Below are 8772 nucleotides of genomic sequence, written 5' to 3'. Positions count from 1 at the left end.
ATGACGATATATTCAAGATAGACTGTCAGGACCAGTCCTGTGACTAAGAAATGTCTATCAAGTGAACTTGAATGTCAAAAGTTGAAAATGGTCCCTGGTCGAAGTTTTCTATAAAGGTGGACGCATAGAAAATGCTAGACAACTAGATTGAAAGATGACTAGTAGTTCTGTTTCTTGAACTACGTGGACATGGCAATGTCGCAATCATTTGCATAGATACTTACTTGAGAAAATTAGTATCGGACAGACATATGAAACTTTACTGTAAGAGATGAAAATCTGTCATAAGTAAATTTCATTACATTATTCACTAGAGGAAAAAACATCACAAGTTGCCCTTAAAATAGGCTTATAAGTTGCCCTTTATAAGGGCAACATATGGCTGGGTCACTTTTGGCAAATTATCAAAAGTTGCCCTTAACAAGGGAAACTTATAAGCTTATAAGTTGCCCTTGTTGCAACTTATAAGCTTCACATAAGTTGCTCTTGTTTGCAACAAGGGCAACTTATAAGCTTTACATAAGTTGCTCTTGTTGCAAACAAGGGCAACTTTTGAGAGATTTTTTTATTTTTTTTAAAATCTGCATTATAATTCCTTATTCTGCAATATAATTTATGATTTTGCAATTTAAAATTCTGCATTATAATTTATAGAATACTGTTTCACCAAACATCAGCTTGACATTCCTCAAAAATGATATAAATTTCAAATTTCCAATAATATAACCGAATTAATTCAAATGTGATTAATTAAATCAATAAATAACAAAGTAATGTAAGAGTCACGGATAACTACAAGCCTGCTCTATTTATTACACTGAGGGTACTTCACAATCGTTGAAATAAGTAGCCCACTTGTCTCGAACTTCATCCAACCCCTCTTTGGTAAAGGGCCCCTTCCTTGGAGTTTTGAAAACCTTTAAAAGAACAATGTACATGCAAACCAATAAATTAAATTAAGTTTCATATGCAAAAACAAAAATTATATTGGTAGAGAAAACAACTTTCTGAGTTTACTAAGATTCATTTCAAGTTCTTTATGCACATCTAAGGCTCATTTGGCTCGATATAGATCATATTTGGCCAAAAATGGCATTTTCAATCCCAAATATCAACAAATGAACCTAATGAAACTTTCTAAATCTTTTTCATGATTCATATGATTAGTTATATGATTATAAGACTCATTTCAAGTTTGTTATGCACGCCTATGGGTCATTTGGGTCGATATAGGTCATTTATGGCCAAAAATGGCATTTTCGATCCCAACTACCAACAAAAGAACCTATATCCACATTATAAACCTTTTTCATGATTCTTATGATAATTTATATGATTATAATACTCATTTCAAGTTCGTTATGCACGCCTATGGGTCATTTGGGTCAATATAGGTCATTTATGGCCAAAAATGGCATTTTCGATCCCAGCTACCAACAAACGAACCTATATCCACATTATAAACATTTTTTATGATTCATATGATTAGTTATATGTTTATGAAACTCATTTCAAGTTCGTTATGCACGCCTATGGATCATTTGGGTCGATGTAGGTCATTTATGGCCAAAAATGGCATTTTCGACCCCAACTACCAACAAACGAACCTATTTCCACATTCTAACCATTTTTCATGATTCTTATGATAATTTATATGATTATAATACTCATTTCAAGTTCGTTATGCACGCCTATGGGTCATTTGGGTCAATATAGGTGATTTATGGCCAAAAATGGCATTTTCGATCCCAACTACCAGCAAACGAACCTATATCCACATTCTAAACCTTTTTCATGATTCATATGATTATTTATATGTTTATGAAACTCATTTCAAGTTTATTATGCACGCCTATGGGTCATTTGGGTCGATATAAGTCATTTATGGACAAAAATGGCATTTTCGATCCCAACTACCAACAAACGAACTTATATTCAAATTCTAAACCTTTTTCATGATTCATATAATTAGTTATATGTTTATAAGACTCATTTCAAGTTCGTTATGCATGCCTATGGGTCATTTGGGTCGATATAGGTCATTTACGGCCAAAAATGGCATTTTCGATCCCAACTACCAACAAACGAACCTATTTCCATAGTCTAAACGTTTTTCATGATTAGTTATATTTTTATGAAACTCATTTTAAGTTCTTTATGCACATCTAAAGCTCCTCTGGGAACGATAAAACGTGTAAAGGGTTAATAATTCCTATGACATAGAACGATCAAACGAGCCTTAAATGTGCATAAATTGACCAAAGTATATGAGAATGAGGATTAGAAACCTAATAATAAGTATTTTGAACATGTAAAGGGTTAATAATTCCTATTTTGGTTCATTAGTTGAGAGTTGAGAGCGAAAACGGCTATTTTAGTCAAAATATGAGATGTAGGGATTGAATGAGCCTTAAATGTGCATAAATTGACCAAAGTAGATGAAAATAAGGATTGGCAACCTAATAATAAGTATTTTAAACAAGTAAAGGGTTAATAATTCATATTTTGGTTCATTAGTAGAGAGTTGGGAGCAAAAGCGGCTTTTTTAGTCAAAATATGACATGGAAGGATTGAAAGAGCCTTAAATGTGCATAAATTGACCAAACTAGATGAGAGTGGGGATTGGAAACCTAATACTAAGTATTTTAAACATGTAAAGGGTTAAGAATTCCTATTTTGGTTCATTAGTTGAGAGTTGGGAGCGAAAATGGCTGTTTTAGTTAAAATATGACATATAACGATCACACGAGCCTTAAATGTGCATAAATTGGCCAAAGTAGATGATAATGAGGATTTGAAACCTAATACTAAGTGTATTTTACATGCAAAGGGTTTAGAATTTCTATTTTGGTTCATTAGTTGAGAGTTGGGAGCGAAAACGACTATTTTATTCAAAATATGACATATATCGATCAAACGAGCCTTAAATGTGCATATATTGACCAAAGTAGATGAGAATGAGGACTGGTAACCTAATACTACGTGTATTAAACATGAACATTGTTTAGAGTTCCTATTGTGGTTCATTAGTTGAGAGTTGGGAGCGAAAACGCTTATTTTAGTCAAAATATGACATATAACGATCAAACGAGCCTTAAATGTGCATTAATTGACCAAAGTAGATGAGAAGGAGGATTGGAAACCTAATACTAAGTGTATTTTACATGCAAAGGGTTTAGAATTTCTATTTTGGTTCATTATTTGAGAGTTGGGAGCGAAAACGACTATTCTAGTCAAAATATGACATATATCGATCAATAATCGAGCCTTAAATGTGCATAAATTGACTAAAGTATATGAGATTGAGTATAAGAAACCCAATACTAAGTATATTGAACATGCATAGGGCTTAGAATGGATCAATGTGATTCAACCTCAGCTAGATGGCCTTGAGTTTGATATTTTAGTCGTAACAAACATATCACTATATTTATTTTTAATTATATTGAAGAGAGGCAGAAAAAGAGATAAATGAGGCTTGTCTAATCTCATGCCACTAAAAATTAGATTAGGAACATTCTAGGAAAGCATTTTCCAGCTATGCGTACCTGACAGATTGACTAGATCAGTCAAACTCAATCTTTAGCGCCAAAAATCTTGTCATATCATCTATGATATTAGGCCCGACGTCTGATATTGCAGAAACATTCCATCTCGCCTATTAGTCGGCATCCGAATATGCTGTCCTCCACCTTATTATCAGAATTTACACTTTACAAAATGTAAACGACCAAGAAAAAGTGTATGTGTGTGTGTATGCGCGCACAAGAAATAGAAGGGTGGGTTAATAATACATAGATTGATAGGGAGAGAGTCTGGCATGCAGTCAGAATGAAACTTCTACGATCAGCCAACTAGTCATAAATCTGAAACTCGGGTGGGACGACCAAGCACCAAATGATATTGACTACAGAATTTTATCCAATAGATGCTTCTATTAAAAGATGAATCATAGTATTCATTCTTATGGAAAACAAAGTATTTGTGGCAAGAATAATGGGATTAATGTTTGAAAAATGCCAAATTGATGAAACAAGAAATCAAAACTCCTTAACTGATAGCATTTTCTGATTAAACCAGAGTAGAATCAAACATTAAAACTGTCAGAAACTGCATCATAGACTACGAGACTGAAGTTTATCTTTGTTTATCATCAGTAAAAATAGCACTACCAAATAATTTCACCATTCAGTCTCTTTCTCAAACCTCTAAACAGTAGCTAAGCCGTGAAACGACAGATTTCAAACCTGCCTTAGCTCATGGTTAATGAGGTTTAACTACCTTCAAGTTTATCAGAAACAGTAAAAAACTGGCTACTGCTACTTTAATTTGAGTGATAATTAAACTTGTATAAGGTTGACAGAAATATAATACATACAGCAAAGAATACTTTGAATTGAGTTAGCTTGTTCAAGTAGACAAAGTTATTATAATGTGATTAACATACATACAAACATAACAAGGGACTATTTTTTTTATTCTCCTATCTTATCCAATTTCAGGAATTCTCAAGCTTACCGGAAAATGGAGTGAAAAATAAAAAATTCTTATGATGTAACAATCAACCCTAACAAAACATTAAACAACACAGGCAGTCAAACAAATTCTCTAACCTAGTCAGAATAATAGTACTAGTCATAATCTATACATATCAGCCATTTTAGCAAAGCATAATAAATAATTCAAGATGTTTGTAACATTTTCAGCAATCTTCTGTCAATATTTTTACCCGGCCTCCCCTGCAAACTTCTAAAAGGTCGTACCAGTGCATAAGGCTCGCATTATTTAACGCAGAGTCTGGGAATTTTTTAATGCTGGTTTAGTTCATAGAAACATTCCACCTTAAAATAAGATTTTTGGTAAACCCTAAACTAGTACGGAGTATGAACTATGAAGTTCTCCGTATCCTTCAGCTGAAATATATAAAACAGGGAAGTTTAATCATGACTCATGAGAGTGGACAAAGCAACCCTCTTTTAGATGGATTTACCATTCCATAATTCTATGTAACACCCTCCTTGTGACCCTGCCCCCTTAAACAAGAGAGGAGAGAGCGGGCAGAACTCCCCATCCAGCTCCCTAAACCTAACTAATGATAGCATATAAATGTATAATTCGTCGTTCCTTAATGTGAATACATCCGAAGTACCTGGCTAACCAATATCAACTTACACTGAAGATTAACAACTATGGAGTGACCTTTTTATCTGTAGCTCCTAGCATCAATGCTAGATAAACAAGGAGTAGCCCGTAATAAATTCATGTACACATAAGCTATAATGGCCCAATCTAACCTTTGAGAAGTGGCCAAAACTGCAGAGGCGTCCAATTATCCTTCAAGCAATGAGATAATCAGAGTAGCAACCCCACCAAAAAGCTCAGTGCCAACTTCAAGCTTAGCAGCTAAGATTACATTGTCTTTGATAGTATAAGCTTGCAACTGATCACATACTCAGACATTTCTATCCAACAACAACAATTTTAGTCGTCCTAGTAGTAGTGTAGTACCCATGTCTGACTATCCTTATCAAATATGACTATCTCAAGGCCAATGAATATAATAAATTCCAATTCCAAAATATCACAACACATGCTACGCATCACCACAATAAGCAACCAAAAAAAGGCACAATGAAGAAATTCTTACTCGACGAAATCTCAGGATTACACAAACTCCCATCTTCTTGTTTTAGCAATACCCTCACCCTCCCTCTCTGCATAAAGTCTCTTGGATACGCCTTCTCAGCCTACAAATTGAAAACCTCTTTAAAGATAGGGGACATTGAGAAATTAACAAAATGAATCCAATAAAATTCAGACGAAATTAAAAAGCAAAATTCAAGACGACTATCAAAATTACAAATAAAATCGAACCTCTTTATGGTAAGGAAGATTGAGAAATTTGCAGCAATCACCAATTTCATCGCAAGTAGGATTTTCGCAAGCTTTGGTAGTGCAAATTCGGCGGCCTTCAGCAATTATTTTCTTTGAATTGAGTGGGGAAGAACACTTCTGTTGTCGCCTGAAAAAGAGGAGAAAGGGTGCGAGTGTGTTAGTGTGGTTTTGCCGGTGGCTTCGCCGGTCACCTAAGAAGGAGGACGTTTTGCAGGAGCTGTGACAAGGAGGAGAGAGCAATGTCTTTTTTTTTTTTTTAAAGTTCCTAGGTTAAGGCTGCGCTTGTATGGGAGGGATATTTTCATATTTTAATTAATATTTTTTAATTTTTTTTTTCCTTAAAGGTTGCACTTGTTTGATAAGGGCAACCTTTGATGAGAAACCTATAAGGATTTTTCCTCTTGTGATTAGACACTAATCCTCAATACTTGAGTGATTTGAGATTACTTGTTTGAGAACTGGATACTTTGACGTTGTCAAGCGTCACACCATAAAAGGAGACTATAACGACAACACTCAGGTAACCACCTATCAAACGAAGTCTAATCTCAAGATCACAAGATTGGAATTGTCCTGCCATAAATCGGGATGAGATGCTGAAAGTTGTACAAGGCCACTCGGAGAGCTAGAAACTGAAAACTTCATGGCCGTGCTCAGATGAATCATAGGCTATGATTATCTGTTTATTTGATCAGTTGAACTCTAAAACCAAGAAATACCACTGGACATAATAAGGATGACTACTCTTACCTTATGTTCATGAGCAGGCATCGAGCGACAAAGGAATTAGGAAATGCACACTTGTCCCTAAGGACAAGTGGGAGACTGAAGGTAATAATGCCCTTGGTCCAAGTATGCATTCAATGCTAAGTCTAATAAATGCGATTCTGTATTAATTAACAAGTTAATAAATTCAATGAGATCAAGTGAACTGAATGCCTAGCTACAGGCCGCTTCAGTTCAAGTGGAATTAATAATACTAATCCACAACTTACTCTTGACTGAACCCGTAGGGTCACACAAATAGTACGTGAACGGATCAAGTATTTAAGTGAATATATTATTCATTAAGTACTCCATTTATGAACATTCGGAAACGACGGATCTCGGTTCCAGTGGGAGCTGAAATCGTCAAAAGGCAGAATAAAGAATACTCCGAAAATGATGATATTGCCGGAAACAGAAATATGGTTCATGACGGAAATATTATTATCCAAGTCGTATATGTTGCCGGAAACGGAAACATGGTTCGTATCGGAAATAGAAATATTGCTGGAATCGGAAATATTGCCGGAAACGGAAATCTTACCGGAATCGAAAATATTGTCGGAAAAGGAAATTATTTCCGAAATCGGAAATATTAACGGAAATGTAAATATTTCTTCAAAACGGAAATGAATTCCGGAATCGGAAAACGAATCGGAAGCTCCACGAGCGACAAGCCGACAAGCGAGCCGGCCCATCGCTCGACAAGCAAAGGCAGTAGCCATGAGGCCGCGCGAAGCTACAAGCAAGGCAACAACCCCATGGGCGCGCCAAGCTGCAAGCAAGGCAGCAGCTCATGGGCCGTGCCAAAGCCTGCGGCAAGGCAGTAGCACATGGGCTGCTCCCAGCTCGCGTGCAGCAGCTGCGAGGCCTGCCTCGGCGTGGGCCACAACGCCGTGGGTCGAGGCAGCTCGCGCAACCCACGTGGGACCTTGTGGCTATTGCCTTCCGCGCATGCCTTGCTTACTCATTGCCTCGTACCGCATGGGCGACGAGCTCCCTTGCTCGTCGTCGCATGCCCGCACTATGCAGCACCCCTTAAGGGTAACACTTAGCTTCCATTGCTTCGTGCGTGCAAGATTGGTGATCGGTTTTATAAAAATTATAATTTTTATACTTTAAATTTAATCGACAAAGTAATAAATCATATTAATTTCATTAAATTTAGGCAAAAATTGAAAATTTATTATTCAAATTAATTTCCGATTACATTTGTTTTTAGGGATTTAAATCTAGGTCATAAAATTTTAAAAATTTTCAATTTTAACAATTTTTATGGTGGTTTTTAATCATAGGATCCTAATTAAATTGCCAATTAATTATGAAAATAAAAACAAATTCTAAATTATTCGAAATTCAACAAATTAATTACAGTTACAAATTAGGTTGTATAATTAACATGATTAGGCTATAAACTTGTTAAACATATACAGTAGGTCAATAATAGATTCAAGATTTACATACAAGATTCACAAATATTTAATTTAACATCATAAAAATTTCAAATTTTGCATTTGAAAAACTAAAACCTCCGAAAGGTCATAGTTAGGCTTCGAATTTTGGAATTCTGGGTTCGCGACAAATCTTGATTTTTTTCAAAATTTTAAAACGTCGTTTACATGCGAAATTCACTATAAAATTATAAGATTCCGACCATTATTGACAAAACTGCCGAAAAATCCTGCGAACATATAATCAAATAATCGCACGAATTTGCACTTAATTACATACACAAAACTAATCACCCCTTAATTCATTGCAAATTTATAAAATTTAATCCATGTTAACTATAATTGATTATGGAAATAATTAGAGACTCGTGATACCACTGTTAGGTTATGAAAAATATAAACAATATAATTCATGCGGAAAAACCGAACAACATATACCATAGTTAATTAGCATAATTAGGATACATACAATGTGATGCGTGCCTTCACTAGCTGCTCCCGAACCGAACAAGAACAAGTTTAGGATTCCAAATGTCTCCCCTCCATAGATAGTCCACAGCACGTTCAGATCCCCCTTAGATTCAACCAACTAGAATATTCTCTAAGGTATTATGTGCACTCGGAAAACTTAATATTATGTTAGGCAAATATTAAATTCTCT

The 8772-nt window shown here is 35.2% G+C and overlaps 1 long non-coding RNA gene across 1 annotated transcript; it reads right to left on the bottom strand.

Annotated features, from left to right (window-relative positions):
- Window positions 1–661: 661 nt before the first annotated feature.
- LOC130463812 (uncharacterized) lies at window positions 662–5924 on the bottom strand. The gene is made up of 3 exons (XR_008923975.1): window positions 5875–5924; window positions 3549–5747; window positions 662–917 (listed from the first exon to the last, which is right to left on the bottom strand). It is a non-coding gene; the product is annotated as an uncharacterized lncRNA (long non-coding RNA).
- Between the last annotated feature and the right edge of the window lie 2848 nt (window positions 5925–8772).

This window comes from Spinacia oleracea, chromosome 6 (genome assembly GCF_020520425.1).
Source record: "Spinacia oleracea cultivar Varoflay chromosome 6, BTI_SOV_V1, whole genome shotgun sequence".
NCBI lineage: Eukaryota > Viridiplantae > Streptophyta > Magnoliopsida > Caryophyllales > Amaranthaceae > Spinacia > Spinacia oleracea.
The sequence above is the reverse complement of the archived record's forward strand: the minus strand, read 5'-3'. Positions and strand labels throughout refer to the sequence as shown.